The sequence below is a fragment of the Mauremys reevesii genome, linkage group 4, assembly GCF_016161935.1.
Source record: "Mauremys reevesii isolate NIE-2019 linkage group 4, ASM1616193v1, whole genome shotgun sequence".
NCBI classification, from domain to species: Eukaryota; Metazoa; Chordata; order Testudines; family Geoemydidae; genus Mauremys; species Mauremys reevesii.
The window spans coordinates 115,009,718-115,025,918 of record NC_052626.1 but is presented as its reverse complement, the minus strand read 5'-3'; the positions used below and the strand labels follow the sequence as shown (position 1 = coordinate 115,025,918).

At 43.8% G+C, this 16,201-nt stretch overlaps 1 protein-coding gene across 2 annotated transcripts in view; it reads right to left on the bottom strand.

Annotated features, from left to right (window-relative positions):
- Positions 1-16,201, bottom strand: part of IGHMBP2 (immunoglobulin mu DNA binding protein 2) — a 90,978-nt gene that overhangs the window by 32,206 nt on the left and 42,571 nt on the right. The window lies entirely within an intron of this gene.

Sequence of the window (16,201 nt, the reverse complement as noted above, 5' to 3'; positions counted from 1 at the left end):
AAAGAATCAAATGGATGCTCAAGGAGGGAGGGAGGGGGTTCTGAGGACTCCAGCTATCCCACAGTCCCCAAAAAGCATTTGCATTCTTGGCTGAGCTCCCAATGCCTGAAGGGTCAAAAACATTTTCCCGGGTGTTTCAGGATATATGTTGTCAATTTACACCCTTCCCTCTCCACCGAAAGAAAAGGGAAAAAAAACGTTTCTCGCCTTTTTTCAGTGTCACTCTATGTCTACTGCATGCTGCTGGTAGACAGGGTGCTGCAGCGCTGAACACCAGCATCCCCTTCCTGGTGGCAGACGGTACAATATGACTGCTATCCATCGTCATCATCAGCCCGTGAGTGCTCCTGGCTGGCCTCGGTGAGGTTGGCCGGGGGCGCCTGGGTAAAAATGGGAATGACTCCCAGTCATTCCCGGCAGACAGTACAAAAGGCTTGGTAACCGTCCTCATCATAGCAGCTGGAGGCTGAGCTCCATCAGCCCCCCCTTTCATGTCTACCTAAAAGATTCTGTACTGCCTGGACTATCATAGCAGCGGGAGGCTGGGCTCCTCCCCCCCCCTTTAATGTCCTGCCTGGACTATCATAGCAGCTGGAGGCTTCCTCCCCCTCATTTTATTTCACTAAAAAATCAGTGTTTCTTATTTCTGCATTCTTTATTACTTCATCACACAAATGGGGGGACACTGCCATGGTGGCCCAGAAGGGTTGGGGGAGGAGGGAAACATTAGGTGGGGTTGTTGCAGGGGCACCCCCTAGAATGGCATACAGCTCATCATTTCTGTGGGATCTCTGGGGCTCTGACACGGAGCAGCTGTGCTCTCTGGTTCTCTAGTACACTTGCCCCATATTCTAGGCAGGACTTTCTCTATTTTTAGACAAAACATAAAGAAGGGAATGACCCGGGGAGTCATTCCCATTTTTGTCCATGCGCCCCCGGCCGACCTCAGCGAGGACAGCCAGGAGCACCCATGATAGCAGCAGACAGTACAGAACGACTGATAACTGTCATCTCATCACCAATTTACAATGGCATGGCAGACGGTGCAATAGGGATGGTAATCGTCTCTGCTACCTTGCAAAGGCAAATGAATGCTGCTGTGTAGTACTGCAGTACCGTGTCTGTCAGCAGCATCCAGTACACATACAGTGACAGTGACAAAAGGCAAAACGGGCTCCATGGTTGCCATGCTATGGCGTCTGCCAGGGCAATCCAGGGAAAAAGGGCGCAAAATGATTGTCTGCCGTTGCTTTCACGGAGGAAGGATTGAGTGACAACATTTACCCAGAATCACCCAAGACACTGTTTTTGCATTGGGATCTCAACCCAGAATTTCAATGGGCGGGGGAGACTGCGGGAACTATGGGATAGCTACAGGATAGCTACCCACAGTGCAACACTCTGGAAATCGACGCTAGCCTCGGTACATGGACGCACACCGCCGAATTAATGTGCTTAGTGTGGCCGCGTGCACTCGACTTTATACAATCTGTTTTACAAAACCGGTTTATGTAAAATCGGAATAATCCCGTAGTGTAGACATACCCGTAGTGTCAATCAGAAAAAGGCCCTGGAGTCTGCTGTTTATGCACATAACAAGCCTGGCATTAGGAAACTAAGCTTTTCTACTCTGCTGAGCCAATCTATGCCAATCTTACCAGGCAGAGCCACCTCCAGGAGTGAGAGGCTGCTGTGTTCCATTCACATTCAGTCCTTGCAGATTCTCATGGCACTATCAACAAAGGCAGTCATGAGTGCTAACTGTGAAGTGGATACCTGTTCACTAGAAACTGGATTGAGACTAACTTGCTTCATGCAGGCCACCAGAGAGCCATCAGCTGGGAGTAAATTTTGCTTACTTAGTATCTGGACTCTCATTACCAATCCCCTGGGCCTCCCAGCCCTCTGAATATCTGCCATTGCAAATGAAAAACAAGCCACTTATTGAGACATGGACTCCAGGTCTATATTAGGGAAGCAGCTGGCTGTATTAGCCAGGTCAGGCAAATCAAGAGTGAGTCGCACTGGTTCAGGAGATTTGCCACTCGGCTCCAGACGAGCAATGTAAAAATACCTCTTGGTACATCACTGACAACTTCAATTGGATGTAACAACAGATTAGAGTCTTTCCAAACAAAGAGGATTTTTTCCCCTCACTCAGTTGACAAGTTCTTTACAAATCTAATAAGCAAACCAAGGATCATGTTTAAAGATGACCCATGAAGTAGTTGCAATAAAACTTCTCTTTTTAATACCGGCAAGAAATGTTCTAAGGCGTTTATTTTAATGGCATCTCACAAAACACAGGCGAAGTAACAGAACATGCCCTATCCTCTGAAATACAACCCCATATAGATATTCACAGCACTGTTTCCAAGGTCCTATATATCCACTGGGGGGGGGGGGGGAGAACTGGGCTGCAGGGTGGGTTGGAGAAATTCAAGCTCGTGAAAATGAGTCTGTAGCCCTGGGGTGTAGCTGTAGCCAACAGAGCTGGTCTGTGTGCATCCGGGGTGTGTATGTTGTGTGTCTGTGTCGGGGGAGGAGGGGTGTGTGAATAATGAGGACATAAAGCCACTTAAAAATCATTCACCTGTTAATAAAATTTGCTATTATTTCACCATATAATTAGTTTCTGCAGTTGTTGATTCCCACTCCAGAAAAGTCATGAAACATGGTGCGATGAGGCAGGTAGCCCCACACTGGCCATGAGAGGGTTAAAAAGAGCCCACAGCAAATGCCAGGACTGGAGTGGGGAGTTAAAAGCCAAGCTCAAGGCTGACCAGGAAGGAGAGCAGAGCTCTGCTTCTGATGAGAGAGAAGCCACTCAGAGACTGAGCTAGCTTACCGGCTGGGCAAGCCTCCTGCTAGACGAGACAACCAGTCCCTCGGGAATTGGTGGAAACAAGGACTGTTTAAAGACAAGCCCTGAATAGAAGGGCAGGGTCCTACCAAAGGTTCATCGGACCACCCTGTTCCGAGCTGTGGTATTTTGTTCTTGGCTTCCTTTGAACCTTAACATGCTGAAAGGGGCTGGACTGAAGTGTGCTTTGGCCACGGGGCGAAAGCATCGCTGCCTTGGACCTCGAAGAGCCAGCGACCTACACGCAGAGACCTGTGGCTGCATGAGTCATGCCCTGATGGGCCGTGCAGGGAGGCTGCAGAGGCAAATCCAGGCATACATGGAGTTAAGGCTGTAGGTCTCAGTTACTTAAGACAAAAAGTCTTTGGTGCAAAATGTAGTTCTCTCAAAACACACATAGGGAGTCAAAGTTAAGGTCATACTTAAAAACTAGGAAGTCAAGAAATGCAAAGCTAAAGTCACCCAACCCAGCTGAACTCATCGTGTGCCCTGTCAACACTCATCATACCTTGCATATAAAGAGAGACATTACGATGCAAGACTTTAAGATTCCACTTGCAGAATTTCCCTGCCGAATCAAGGTTGGGATTAAAATGTGCTGAGCACCTGTTCTATGAAAATTGGGCCCCATTAAGATGTCTCAAGCTCAGCTTTGAAATACTGAGGGACACAAAACCACTTTATTATCTTGGTCTCGGTCTTTTGACTTCTCAGTGGATCATATTTAATGTGGAAGTCCCTGAGAACATGGATGTCCTATGAGGAATAGCTTCATACACTGTCCATAACACAGTCACTTTACTGAAAGCAATCTCATTTTAAATTGCATCTTTAATCAGATCCACACTACTCCATCAATATCCGTCTGTTAGCCACATATCACATCCCTGTGAAGGGATTTAATCAAGGAACTAAACGCAACAGGGGACAGTTCAAAATGTTTGGATGAGATGGGTTTTCGATTGATGCATTAGGCTAACGCAGACTGTGTTGGGCCTTCAATGCACTTTTCTGGGAGCCTTACTTCTGATGCCTTTCAAAAGATATTTGCTGCAGCTCAGTTGGTCATTGATTCTTCTCTGGATGGCTGGGACTAGATTTAGAGGGCTACCGACTGGAGCTTTTCCAGAAAGTGACACTCTTCTTGATTGAAGATGAAATGATTTCTTACTAGGACAGTCCCTTAGTAAAAGATTGGGATTTGCAACCATATGCTCCCCTGCCTGCAGTTTTCAAAGCACACACAGCTGAGGATCAGGAGGTGAATGCAGCCCTTGAGATGTGCCAGAACACAAGCACTGGAAGTACTTACAGAACCACAAGGCACCTGTTTGACTCCTAAAAAAAGTTCCAGAGTTCCAGCATGTCTCCAGCACCGGTGAGTGAGGACACTTCCTCCAACCCAGTTTCCCCACGGCGAAGCTGGTGTAAAAAACAGCAAAGCTGCAGTCTGGATAGTGACACACATAGTCCAGTCACCATCCATAGCAGATTGGTTGGAAGATTGTTTAGAAAAGTAACGTCGTCCTGCTGTTAGAACGTTATTTGGGGAGGAAAGTGATACAACATGCAAGCCAGGGGGCCTAGAGGATGACAGGCACATGCTCTGTTATTTCCAGTTTTTGAAAGATACATAAAAACTGTGTTCCCCCCGACCCTCCCCCAGGCATTTTTATTTACTTTTATTTTCCTCATTCTATTAAATGTCACTTTTTATCATCACTTGATTTTTAAATTGATTTTAAGACTATCTGTGCCTTGAATTGCACTTGGAAGCCAATCAGGAGCCAGGGAAGTCTTTGGAGCACACATGACTAACTCAAGCAAGCACTGTCGGGGCAGCTTTTGCTTTGCCTCCAAAGGTACCCCATGGAGAGGACATCACAGCAATTGAATTGGGAGGGCACAAAAGCAGGGAGACCTTCAGCAAGATGAGAGAGAAATGGTGATATTGCTCCGTTGCAAGAAACACTGATGAGGGGGGAAAAGAGCTTCTGCTGATCTAGTCCTTAGCTGTTGGAGGTGCCATAGTGAGGTTAAGACACAGAAGTAAGGCCCCCAACTGCTTATACTATTCTTGTAACTGAAGAGCCAACAATACTATTTAGAGAAGGAAGGCTACTGAGCCAAATTTCAGTTCTGAAGCCCTGATGCTTATAGTCTGGCCCTATTCAATTGTCCCCTGCCAGTTCAGTTGTTTAAATTATCCTTCATTTCCTGACCTGACTTGCTGGGTGATTTTTTTGGCACTGCTCAATGTGTACCCTCTATCCCATCCCAGAAGCGGGTGATGGGATACAGCCTGTACAATCCTTAGGTATCCTGTTCTTCTGGACAACGACGTTTTGTGAATGGTAGGGGCCAATGAGAATGGTCCATGTCAGAAGCTCCAAAGAGGCCACCGCTGCCTGCTGCTGTTCTTTTGCAGGCAAGCCCTCGTCAGTCAGCTCTTGAAAGAAGTTCTTTGAATGAACTATTAGTGTCTTTCATAGCCAAAGAGGGCTGCTGTGGCCTACCCAAAGGTGTGACTCCACCCCCGGGTGCCCAGCCACATTCTGGGCTGGTCATGAAAGGGATCATTAGTACTTCCAGAATTAAATAAGGTTATTGAATTAAATTTACATTTTAAAAAGTGACACTACTTTGGGTCTCATGAAAGGAAGGAACTATGGCTTCCTCTCTTCATTCTTGTACTATTATCTGTAAAACCAAAAAGCTTTTAGTCAACGCGTTTTCATTCTCTGGCTATTTTTGTAAAGATGGTCTTGTCACTAAGGCACAGCACAGGGAGTCAAGAGATCTGGGTTTGATTCCTAGTTCAGAACTTGACTCTCACTGTGCAAGCCTGAGCTTGTCACTTAACCTCTCTGGGCCCTGGCTTCCCCATCTGTAACAGCACTTGCATACATAAAGAGGGCTTAACTCACTGATGTCTGTAAAATGCTTTGGCATACTTTGCACATCTACAGCAATATCCATGCAACAGGATTAGATCTTTCATGGGATCACCAGTTTCATGCATTTGGCATTTTGTTTTATATTATGCTGTATCATTAAGAGATTACTGAAACTGCTACGAAGATAGGCCTGCTATTTAATGTACTGTAATGATTCCCTCCCCCACAGTCATTTTCCTTTTAAATCACTGCAGGAATAAGCTATACAACTGCAATAAAACACGTGGTGCAGCTTATTGTTTGGATCTGTAGTGGCTAGCCACAGAAAGTTAACGCCCAATATTTGGTATCCAGTGATTAAATGAAAGTAAATTTGTTTGGATGCCACATGCAAATATATCATATATACCTGAGCACGAAGACTGCTGCTGTACCACTATGATGATTTCAAGGCAGCTCAGTGGCAGAAAGATGCAGATTGATTTATGACAAATGATTAGAAGAGCTAAATATGTCTAAGTTTATCTGAGCAACACCAGGAGGAAGGGATACGATAATGATCTGCAAATATTTGAAGAGCGTAATGAGGAGTAATGGACTGGTATGAAACGACAAAAGCACATGTTTAGGATAAACATCAGGAAGCGTCCTGACAATGAGGTGCATTATGGGACTCTTTTTACATTGACTTCAGCGGGCTTTGGAGCGGGCCCTAAATTGGGAAACAGACTCATAGGAAGTTGTAGGAATCGCAGTGTTTCAGACGCTTAGGATTAGACAGTTTCTCAAGGACAGAGCCCTTCAGGGACAGTGCACTGTTGTGTAAACCCAGAAGCAGCATAGGGAGGGAACAGTGGCTTTGGGAGTCATATTCCCCCTCCATGCTCCCCCAGGGTAATAATTTGCTGGGCTACCCTTGCAGCAAATTACTACATATCTCTAAGCCAACTAGGCTCTACTGTCTGGCATGTTGTGGGGGGTAAAGGAAAGATTCTACCTATTTCCCACCCACTTGCTCCTCTGCACCCAGAGCCAAGGTCCCGGTAGCCCATGCCATAGTATAAGAAAGGATCAGACGGGTAGCCGTGTTAGTCTGGATCTGTAAAAGCAGCAAAGAATCCTGTGGCACCTTATAGACTAACAGACGTTTTGCAGCATGAGCTTTCGTGGGTGAATACCGACTTCTTCGGATGCATCCGACAAAGTGGGTATTCACCCACGAAAGCTCATGCTGCAAAACGTCTGTTAGTCTATAAGGTGCCACAGGATTCTTTGCTGCTTTTATAAGAAAGGAGTCTGACTTCCCACAGAGTAAAAAAATCTAGCCCTTAAATTTCAACTGGAGAAAGCACTAGAATATGTACTGTATGGTCTGGCAGGGCAAGTACATAGATGGCAATAGCTGCAATATCATCTATTGCCCCTGTGTGCTATATAGTGTTCCAGAGAGGAAATGGTTCCTGATAAGCAATGGAGACATAGCCGGAACACAAGCTGTGTGGAAGCCTGTTTGTTCATGTCTGCAGCTCTAGAGGGTTTCATTTAATAAAGGCTTCCTGCTTAAGCAGGGCTGATTCCATAACATCATGATAAGTCTTTTATATATCCAATGTCCTTCTGTATGTACTGTGGAGCTCTTAGGTGTGAAAACCATACAATCAATACTCCCAGTACTGAGGCTTATTTATACTGCAAAAAGGGGCAGTATTGCAAGGCACACCCTGGGTCATGATGCTTACATATTGTATTAAGCCTACATTTCTGCTCACATATGAAAATTAAAACTTATACTTTGTATATCTGATCCCACTGGTAACCCCACTTGCAAGGTGCTGTACTGCTGTAATGTTCTTCCTGTGGCTAGAACTAATGGGCCATTCCGGCCAAGGCAAAGTCCACCATTCCACCATCTTGAGAATCAGCGTTCCGCTCAAATCTTGGCATTGTTTGCAAAGCAGTTGAATCTACAGGCTGCTAGACACCATTTCAATTTGCTAAAATGAGATGTAGAAGTGATGCAAAGAATCTTGTATTAACAAAAATACTAAACTAGTGTTGTCTGTTTTTACTGGAGATATAATTGTGTAATGCTGAATAGTTCTTTTAAATGCCTTCTAAATCTTTTCAAATGTTCTACCATTACAGATTTAAACAACAACAAAAACCACCGTTGTCAGCATTTGTTTGTAAAGGATAAAGATGTGAGTTGAGTCCAGTAGCTATATTGGATTAGCTGACAGAGATTGGATTGATAACCCTCCTAGTTAAATGCAACAGCTAATACATTTGGAGCACAATTATATTATTCTGAAGCCTGATGAAAGGAAGCTATTTAAAACGTCTGATTTATTTTTCAAAGAATCTACTAGAAAAAATTAGTTCTTTCTCTTTGTAAATCTGATCCTCCAAGTGGCTGAAGTCAGTGAGACTCCTTGCACCAGTAGCTGTACTCCTGGGTGCTGGCTCAAGCTCCCGATTTGTATTCTGTCTAACAGGCTAGGGGGTTACTGATCTACAGAGTACTGCTGATGCCTTGAACAATGGCTTTGTTTAATACAGTAAGCTCCTTGGAGCACAATTTACTGGTAACTTGAGAGATGTAAATCTGTTAACAATATTGATTTAGAGAGACATTCTCTCTGCTTTGTTTTATTCCAAATCTATTAAACCAAAGAGAGACATTGGGTACCACAGCATCCTAGTGCTAAAGCTTCTAATTCCAAAGACTTGGATATTTGTCCACAAGAAACTGATATAACAACAGATTTTACTGCAGAGTTGTTCACAAGGATGCCATTAAGGTTGAAAACCAGATATTTGGCTTCCATCCATCCCTTCCCCTTTCTTATTTTCACAGAGTCCAATTATTCGTAGTGTAAGAGCTTTAAAAATGCATGAAGATGCTACAAAACTTAAAATAAAAGTCAACAGCTTGGCACTTATAGACTTCGCAACAACAAATTAGCAAAATAGCACAACTGAGGGAGTGAGAAAAAATTAAACATCATAACATGGAAACATAGGGTCAGGAAGGAGAAAATGGTGAAAATTGTGAGGGATTCATTGCAAAGTTAAACAAAAACTCAAAGCAGAGGGAGAGATGCATTAAGACATCCAGGCAAGGGAGCAAATACAAGTTTCCAAGAGCATCTGCAAATAGATGGAGTCTTGATGAAGTGGAAAGATGTCTCCTGTCAGATAACCAGAGCAAGAGAAGGCTCTTGGCACTGGCAGTCATGAGACTGTGTAAAGGGAACAGAGAGGAGGTCAGTATTACTGCAGCTCAGGGATCAGAGAAAGGCAGCTGAGAGACACAAGGCCCAAGGGACAGGTGGGAGCAAAGTGAACAGCACAGATACAAAATTTGGGGAATACACCCAAACATATGCACCCCTCACATGAAAGGCAGTTCAGCTTTATCTTGTTGCCTTCAAATAGCCTTATTACTTTTTCATGTAACCCAGCCACAGGGAAGGTGCAAGACAGGGAGTAGGGGGTTGAATCTATGAGAGGATCCTCACCTTCAGTGATCTGCAATATGAAAACTTTGGAGAATCACTCATCCATTGGGTGAGGCAGTGTTGCCGAGTGGCGAGGGCACTGGGCTGAACACCTGGAGACTTGGGTTCTAATCTTGGTTCTGCCTGCAGTATTGGTACTGAAACCAGTGCATGAGAAATGGTGCAGTTATGTATAGCAGAGTACCTGCATGCTATGTGTGCAGGGTGAAATGTGAAGCTGAAGCACTTGAAAACACCCCAAACTGGCTAAGTATCTTTGTTAAAATTTCACATCTTGAAAGAGGTCAGTAGTTTTCAAGATTTTCAGCTGGTGTAAATGAGCACCAGTTCCACTGAAGTCAAAGGAGCTAAATAAATAAAAATAAAAGTAAAGCTATGGCAACATACACCAGCTGAGGACCTGACCCATTCATTCAGAGCACAACGTGCTTGGTAGTGTCTTCTTTGTATGCTGATAATTTGGCCCAAATTATTTAAACAAGTACAGACAGTGTTTGAAAATTTCCTAATGGTACAGCTGTGTCCAGTAAAACAACCTCCACTATTCAGGAGGCTTTGTAGTCTGATCTGAATTCTGATGTCCATAAAAAGTGCTTCATACAACTAAACCCAAGATATTTACATGCGTTGACGTTTTTTCAGACAGGTTTTAATACTAATGCATGGCACTTATGCAGCACTTCAAAATGTAACAGAAAACTGGAAGACCCAGATTGCAAACCCCTTGTTCTCACTGGTAAGCACTTGCAAACACAAGCAGTACCCCTGAAGTCAGTGGGACTGCTCAGTCATGTAACTGCTCGTGGCTGGGAGTGAGGAGCTCATTATCTGGCCCTAAATAATTAACCCTTAAGACTCCTCTGATGTACTTATGCATCCTTATCCTCATTTTACAGATGGGGAAACTGAGGCACAGAGGCATGAAAAGACTTGGCCAACAAGCTCACAAAGCAAGACAACAGCAAAAGCTGAGACTAGAATTCAGAGGTTCCAGCCAGGCTTCCCAGTTACTCACTATCTCCTTTTGCCAATAGCCGATTACCAGGCTAGTGCTGGGAGATCTGCTAGCATTTGTCTGAGATTTGGATGTGCTGCATAACAGCCTCTCAAGATTTACGTTCAAATCAGAACCTATTGCTCCAAGATGATGTGTTGCTTTAACCTTATTTAAAATGATCTCTTAGCAGCTTGCCTTGAGTTGTTCTATCCTTTGGACGTATATAATAGGAGGTTTTCACTATTCTGAAAGTTAAGTCAGGTTATAGATATGTATTTTGCTTCTTTTGGCTGCCATGTTATGAAATTAGCTCCCTTACTCAGGTTGTGGCGCAGCAAGTGCCTAGTCCTTTCATGTTTTTTAAAAGGTGCAATGACTCAAGACATTTTTTTTAAATTACAGGGATAGTTGCTCAGCAGGTGTAAACTGTCATAACTCGCTGGAAGCCATGGCAATTTACACCAGCTGCGGATCTCCCCTGCAATGTAATCGTTCTTAAAGCACGTGCTGTATGTATTGTAATTTTATAATTGTGGCTGTGTGCATGATAACTGGCATTGCTTCCTCTTAGTAGGCCTACTACTGCATTAATATTTTAAATAAATAAGCGTGGAACCACAGTGACAGAATTTAATAAGGAAAAAGAACGCATGAATTAATGAGAGTGTCTAAATCCATCACACAAAGCCAGATGCTCTAATCAGCAGTATGGAGAGGTAGGCTATGTAAACTCTTTGCCAGGGTCAATAAAAATCATGATTTATAAAAAAAATAAAAATCAATCTTTTATTTACATTATGATTATTTTCAAAAATTAAATTAATTTTTCATTTAAATCAAACTTTTTATTTATATGTTGTTAGTTCTCTATTTTCATACCTTTTTATAGTCTTAAATTTCTGAAGTGTTTGGGGTTTTTTTTGTACTTGCTTCTTTGTTTCCCAACTGTTAGCAGAATTTCGAATTTTACAAAGGGATTTTTTTTTTCTGCTAAGAAGTTTCACACTGAAAATGCTCATCAGTACTAGACAAATCCAGGTCCTCATTAACTTCCTGACTGTGAGAATACCACCTACGCACAATTGATAAGCAAAGAGCCTGAAGTATATTTGTAACCAACTCCTCTTTCCAATACACTAAAAGTTTCACAAGTCACAATAGCTGAAATGCTTCAACCAAGCTATGCCCCTCCTTCAGGTTTTGGGATTTGAAATCAGTGGGACTTGTACTCCTAGCTGCTTTTGAAAATCCAACCTTCGGTGCCGAAATATGAACTGAGAAACCAAACGTTAGGTTCCTATTCTTGAAAACGTTGGCCTGTTTGTATCAAGACATTCACAATATCTTTGTTAAATGTATCAAAAGTCTAAATAACTTTGCTTTGTTAACATTGTTGTTTTGAAGGGACAAAGATTTATGCCACTAATAAGATTTTAATAAAAATACAGTGATAAACATGTACATAAATGTTTGCCTAACTTAATTTAAGCATGAGTCCCTGGAAGCCTTCATTTTCAATCTTTTGTTCTTTACCTACAGTAGTTTCGTAAAATTCAAACATCCCCTACCAGGTAGTGGCACTGAAAAAAAAACCACCATTGTTTATCATTTAATTCATTATAAATCGAAATACAAATTTGCTATCGCATAAATTGATGGCTGAGGGAGTTAGGCGCCTAACCAGCTTGGTGCTTTAGTAAACCCCACTAAGCACCTGACTCCATTCTTAAGTACCTAAATACTTTTGAAAAACCTGGTCGTTAATCTCTCGGTTCCCCATCTGTAAAATAGGGGTAATAATTCCTCTCTCCCACCCTCTAATCTTTTTTGTCTATTTAGAGCAGAGGTGGGAAAACTATGGCCCACAGGACTGTCCTGCCTGGCCCTTGAGCTCCCGGCCGGGGAGGCTAGCCCCTGGCCCCTCCCCTGCTGCCCCCCGTCCCGCAGCCTCAGCTCGCCGTGCCACCAGTGCTCTGGGCGGTGGGGCTGTGGGCTCCTGCTGGGCAGTACACTGTGAGAGCCGTCGGCCTGCCCCGGTGCTCTAGACTGTGCGGTGGTGTGGCTGGCTTCGGCTGGGCGGTGCGGCTGCCAGTCCTGGTGCTCTGAGCAGCATGGTAAAGGGACAGGGAGTGGGGGAGGGCTGGATAGGGGACAGAGGGTCCTGGGGGGCAGTCAGGGGACAGAGAGCAGGGGGGGTTGGAAAGAGAGTGGGGCAGGACCACCCAGAGGATTCAGGGGGCCTGGGGCAAAGCAGGGGAGCTGTGGCGCTTGTACTCACCCGGCAGCAGTCCGGGTCTTCGGCAGTATTTCGGCGGTGGGGGGCCCTTCAGTCGCTCTGCATCTTCAGCAGCACTGAAGAGCCCCCCGCCGCCGAAATGCCGCCAAAGACCCAGAGTGACTGAAAGGCCCCCGTCGCCGAAGACCCGGACCGCTGCTGGGCCAGCGCTCGTGGGGCCCCTGTGGGGCCCGGGGCAAATTGCCCCACTTGCCCCCACCCTCTGGGCAGCCCTGGAGTGGGGTCCCGGCGGGCAGTTAGGGGCAGGGGGTTCCGGGAGGGGGTGGTCAGGGGACAAGGAGCTGCGGGGTTGGATGGGTCAGGAGTTCTGAGGGGGGCAGTCAGGGGACAGGAAGTGGGAGGGGGCCGATAGGGGGCAGGGGCCAGGCTGTTTGGGGAGGCACAGCCTTCCCTACCCGGCCCTCCATACAGTTTTGGAGCCCCGATGTGGCCCTCAGGCCAAAAAGTTTGCCCACCCCTGCTTTAGAGTGTAAGCTCTATGAGTCAGAGATTGTCTAGGTATATGTACAGAACCTAGTACCGGGGTCCTGATTTTAGATGGGTTCTCTAGATGCTACTCTAATATAAATAATTAACGTTAAAAGTGTACGTATTTCTGGATATAAAATTAGCTCCACTGAGCACATTTCTGTATATGGTAGGCCATTCATGCATCTTGCCAGTAATATATAGTGAAAAGATCCATATCTATCGCTTGCATAAAACCAAATTAAGATTCACATGTTAAGATCAGCAAACATAACAATATTACAATACACAGTCTAGGAAGCATTATGCAGGAAATCAATATTGGGAAAGGATATTAAAAAACCAACTGCTGCTTGTGATTTATGGCTCTCAGGGAAGAGTTCCACAAATTAGACCTAATTTTTAATAAACCAGCAGTAATTTATAACAAATATTCAACCCAACTAAAAAAGCCAAGCAATAAATTAAATCCTTTGGAACCTAAACTTTGATTGATGGAAAGATGCAGGCAAGTATCCATTACAGACAGTGGAAAGAAAAAGTTTGATTCTCTGATGGAGTAGGATGGGGGACAAATCTGAGGAACTGTCACAGATTGAAGTGTCACTAGAGGAGGTTTTGGAATTAATTGATAAACTCAACATTAACAAATCACCGGGACCAGATGGCATTCACCCAAGAGTTCTGAAAGAACTCAAATGTGAAGTTGCGGAACTATTAACTAAGGTTTGTAACCTGTCCTTTAAATCGGCTTCAGTACCCAATGACTGGAAGTTAGCTAATGTAACGCCAATATTTTAAAAGGGCTCTAGAGGTGATCCCGGCAATTACAGACCGGTAAGTCTAACGTCGGTACCGGCAAATTAGTCGAAACAATAGTTAAGAATAAAATTGTCAGACACATAGAAAAACAAACTGTTGAGCAATAGTCAACATGATTTCTGTAAAGGGAAATCGTGTCTTACTAATCTATTAGAGTTCTTTGAAGGGGTCAACAAACATGTGGACAAGGGGGATCCGGTGGACATAGTGTACTTAGATTTCCAGAAAGCCTTTGACAAGGTCCCTCACCAAAGGCTCTTACGTAAATTAAGCTGTCATGGGATAAAAGGGAAGGTCCTTTCATGGATTGAGAACTGGTTAAAAGACAGGGAACAAAGGGTAGGAATTAATGGTTAATTCTCAGAATGGAGAGGGGTAACTAGTGGTGTTCCCCAAGGGTCAGTCCTAGGACCAATCCTATTCAATTTATTCATAAATGATCTGGAGAAAGGGGTAAACAGTGAGGTGGCAAAGTTTGCAGATGATACTAAACTACTCAAGATAGTTAAGACCAAAGCAGATTGTGAAGAACTTCAAAAAGATCTCACAAAACTAAGTGATTGGGCAACAAAATGGCAAATGAAATTTAATGTGGATAAATGTAAAGTAATGCACATTGGAAAAAATAACCCCAACTATACATACAATATGATGGGGGTTAATTTAGCTACGAGTCAGGAAAAAGATCTTGGAGTCATCATGGATAGTTCTCTGAAGATGTCCACGCAGTGTGCAGAGGCGGTCAAAAAAGCAAACAGGATGTTAGGAATCATTAAAAAGGGGATAGAGAATAAGACTGAGAGTATATTATTGCCCTTATATAAATCCATGGTACGCCCACATCTCGAATACTGTGTACAGATGTGGTCTCCTCACCTCAAAAAAGATATTCTAGCACTAGAAAAGGTTCAGAAAAGGGCAACTAAAATGATTACGGGTTTGGAGAGGGTCCCATATGAGGAAAGATTAAAGAGGCTGGGACTCTTCAGCTTGGAAAAGAGAAGACTAAGGGGGGATACGATAGAGGTATATAAAATCATGAGTGATGTTGAGAAAGTGGATAAGGAAAAGTTATTTACTTATTCCCATAATACAAGAACTAGGGGTCACCAAATGAAATTAATAGGCAGCAGGTTTAAAACAAATAAAAGGAAGTTCTTCTTCACGCAGCACACAGTCAACCTGTGGAACTCCTTACCTGAGGAGGTTGTGAAGGCTAGGACTATAACAATGTTTAAAAGGGAATGGATAAATTCATGGTGGCTAAGTCCATAAATGGCTATTAGCTAGGATGGGTAAGGAATGGTGTCCCTAGCCTCTGTTTGTCAGAGGATGGAGATGGATGGCAGGAGAGAGATCACTTGATCATTGCCTGTTAGGTTCACTCCCTCTGGGACACCTGGCATTGGCCACTGTCGGTAGACAGATACTGGGCTAGATGGACCTTTGGTCTGATCCGGTACGGCCGTTCTTATGTTCTTATGGACAGCATCAACTCATCTCACATTGTATTCCCATGATTTCTCTCATTACTACCTGACCCTAATCCAAAACCCATGGAAGTCAACTGAAAGACTCCAATTGACAATATATGGCGTTAGATCAATCCCATTCAACTGCTGATTAAGGCCCCATTCCCTCAAATCACTTAAGCAGATGCTTAATTTTAAGCATAATGGGACTATTCATATGCTAACAGTGAGGCATGTACTTGAGTGCTTTTCTGAATAGACACAGACTTAAGCAGGTGCATAACTTTATGCAGGAGTGTTTTGCATACTTGGGGCCTTAATGCACATGAATACAGGGGCATGCCATCATTATAAACCCAAGAAAGCCACATCCATCTTCTGTTCCTTTCATTCTCCTAATCACATCTTCCACTAAAATGTATCTAGCTGCTGTCGGTGATTCTCTTTCCCCTAAAAGGCCACCAGTTCTTCCTCTATTGCTCGCTATGCCAACTCCACATTTCAGTTAGCTAATTTGTAACGACGCTCTACACAGATCCTCCTCTTCCTTCCGCTATCTCTTTCTAGTTCCTGTATCAGACTGATTTGCTCTTCATTCTTTCTTTTGCTTCCAAGATCTCAAACGCCTGTATGTATTATATTAAACCCCAGGTATGTGTAATGAATGGACACATTATTGTCACATAAATGTCTGGAAATTCAAAGTTAAAGCTGCCAAAGCAACCATAACTCTTCCCCTTTGCATGTACCACATGCATTAAAATGGGGTCCTCGGAGCATATGTTCCACCCGGCTCCAAATGAAGTCTATACATACCACATGAAGTCAAATTTATCTGATTCCTGGGATTTGCATTTACTGGTAA